A 2955-nucleotide genomic window follows, 5' to 3' on the forward strand; every position below is an offset into this window, starting at 1 on the left:
CTGATATAATAAAAATCATAAATCCTTAAAATTAAAATAAAAATTTAAATCTGTAGCTACAGCAAAGTAACTATAAAACAGGAGATAAATGTGGCGCAGTAAAAACTCCAGCATTATCTGGTACATTTACCTCTAAGGTGTATGCAGTAAGTAAATGTACCCTAATGCATTACAGTATTAAGGCTGATAGGCTATTTGAAGGCCCCCACAAGTGCAGTGTCTCAATATGGCATCTGTATGTTAAATCCCTGCTGCTCCCTCCTTCAATGACCTCCGTCATGTTCCCTCATCTCCACATTCCCTGGGGTCTTTGGGCTCCTCTCTTCCACATCCTGCTCTCCTCCCCGTTGAACCGGGGATCTGATGAATGTCTGGGCAGGTATCATCATCACACATGCAGATCTCCCCCCTCTCCAGACATGACTCACTTTTGATCAGCTCCCCTGTACGGCGGCAGATAAAAAACACCCAGGATGCTCCACTCGCTCCTCGCCTCCCTGACTCTTGAGTGTATTAAATACCTCATTTCCACACACACACAGACACACATTTTCTCACAGGCACGCTTCATACCTATATTCTGGCAGCAGACACCATCAATGGATTGCATTTATGCAGAATGCATCAATAACCAGAAAAACTAAGAGGCCTTGTCAGGGACGGGGAGTTGTCACAGACGCAGGCAAACCATTCCACACAGAGCTCATCTGAGCTGCAATCAGCCCCTAATCTGAGTATACATCAGGCCTCTGTCACGGGGAGATTTCCTGCTCCTCCGCTCTCATTTTTGGAGGCAGTAATCACAGGGAGAGGTGCTCAACCTCACCCAAATGTATAAATAATTTTCATTCAAACATATTAACAGTCAAAATACCGGGATCCATCACAGCGGTGCAGGGAGGAATCTTTAGAAGCAATCAGGGTCTCTGTACCTGTTCGTAGTCTTTGGCAGCTGAGGGACGGGGGGCAGATTACTTGTGTATGAGACTTGTTTTACATAATGTCTAACTCCCAACCCCCCCACCCCAACCATCCTTCCTCATCTTACCTCTAAGAGTTTGCTGCCAATTGGTGTTTCCCAAGCCCAGTTCCTGTTTTTAATATCATTCCTCCTTTGGTGAGAAGATCTAGACCAGGGTTTTATTAAGGTGGACATGTAAAGGGTCACTGGTTCAAATCCTGTTTGTGCATGTGTTTTCTCCAGTTGCTTATATTTCAAAAATGAGACTGTTTGGATCTTCTCAATTAACCATAGGTTTCATGGTGACCTCATCATTCCTCTCTATATTTTGCAGTAGAATACAAACACATAGTATTGCATTGACTACTGACTACCACAAAATAAAAAAAAATAAAAAACAAGATGCAGTAGGCTTCATCCTCTCATATTAATACACATGATTCCACTTTCAACAAGTCCAGTAGAACAAATAACACTTTTTATTCTGTTACGACTCCCAGCATATTCTTCAGGACCAGCTGCTTGTTGTCAAGGGTTGCCAGGTCAGCGCCGGACACAGCAGGTTGTGTGTGTTCCACCTTAAAGCTGTATGTTATCAGGTATTTATTATGTGTTGGCATTTACAGAATCCCAGATGGAAGACACCTAGAGTGTAAAGCCTGCGTGTCTGTCATGTGTGGAGCAAATTTATGTATGAAGATGTAAAATGGCATAAACCAGGCATAACACCATCTCATTAAGGCCCAGCAAAAATATCCCTTTTTTCATGCCAGAGGAGAGAGAGAGGATGTTAGCGCTATTCACGGGAGGTGAAAATTAAGGTAGTTTGAGCTGAGGAGCCACCGGAGCCTGACAGGACACGGGCCCCGCTTTTTATGCCACGTCGTTTATCTGCAGTTTATACTTTCTATGACCGCATTGTCTCTTTCAAGAACCTTTGGAAAAATACACAGGCTGTAAAAAGAGCCACCTTTTGTCTGCCGTCTAACACACAAATGCTAATGTTTTTGTAACAGTTGCAGCCTCTTAATGATCCACAAACACTTTTGGCAAGGTGCTGCTTTAAGTACCTGCTCCTGGGCAGCAGATGTGAGGTCAGTGAAGGTGGAATCCTTGGAGGGAAAGAAAAAGGGAAGAGAGTAATGAAACATTTTAAAAAATGGCGTAAAGCTAGTGAGGGATGGCCTCATCGTCGGCGATAAAGCACACTGAGGCAAAGCAAACAACCATGGATCACAACCCTTTTCATTACAACAGTAAGAGGATCCATACTTTCCATTTTTCAAGATCAGCTCAAACATTAAAAGCCAAACTTTGATGTAAAGTTCCATAATAAAAAGAATAATAATGGCTCTCTGTGTGCATACTGATTAATGGCTTGGATCTGAGCTGTGTGCAGACGGAGCGCAGAATATATATTCAACAGCCTTCTCTGGCGTGAATAAAACTGAAGAGGAGGCCTGATATACAAGTGCTGTGTTTGAAGATGATGTCTTTGAAACACAGTGAACGTGTGTTTACACCGGCAGACCTCCAGGGGTATTAACAAAATTAGTCTCTATTATTAAAGATGAGGTATTTTCTTACCAAGGAAATCTGAGAGCAAGTGCCTCAAATCATGACGTGTTAGCTTTAAAACGTTTGAATTAAAACTTATCCTTGTACTACTTTTTTCTTAAATTTTTTACTACTTATTTTTAAAAAGAATTCTTGGTAAAATTTAGACTCAAAATATTAAATGTTTTTGCAAAAAGAAAAACAAACTTTGGGCTAAATCAGTGGTGCCCAATACGTAGATCATGGTCTACCAGTGGATCGCAGAAAGTGGTGATAGATCACAAGGAATTACAATTTAAAAAAGTAAAAAATATATATACAATATATTTTTATAAATATAATTTGAGGTTTATTTAAGTGGTTGATTAGTTTGAGTGCAGACACTGATGGGTATTAAATTACAAATCAGCAGAGAAAAAAAAATACTGCTATCATCT

Source organism: Cynoglossus semilaevis, chromosome 2, assembly GCF_000523025.1.
Source record: "Cynoglossus semilaevis isolate Cse_v1.0 chromosome 2, Cse_v1.0, whole genome shotgun sequence".
Taxonomy (NCBI): Eukaryota; Metazoa; Chordata; class Actinopteri; order Pleuronectiformes; family Cynoglossidae; genus Cynoglossus; species Cynoglossus semilaevis.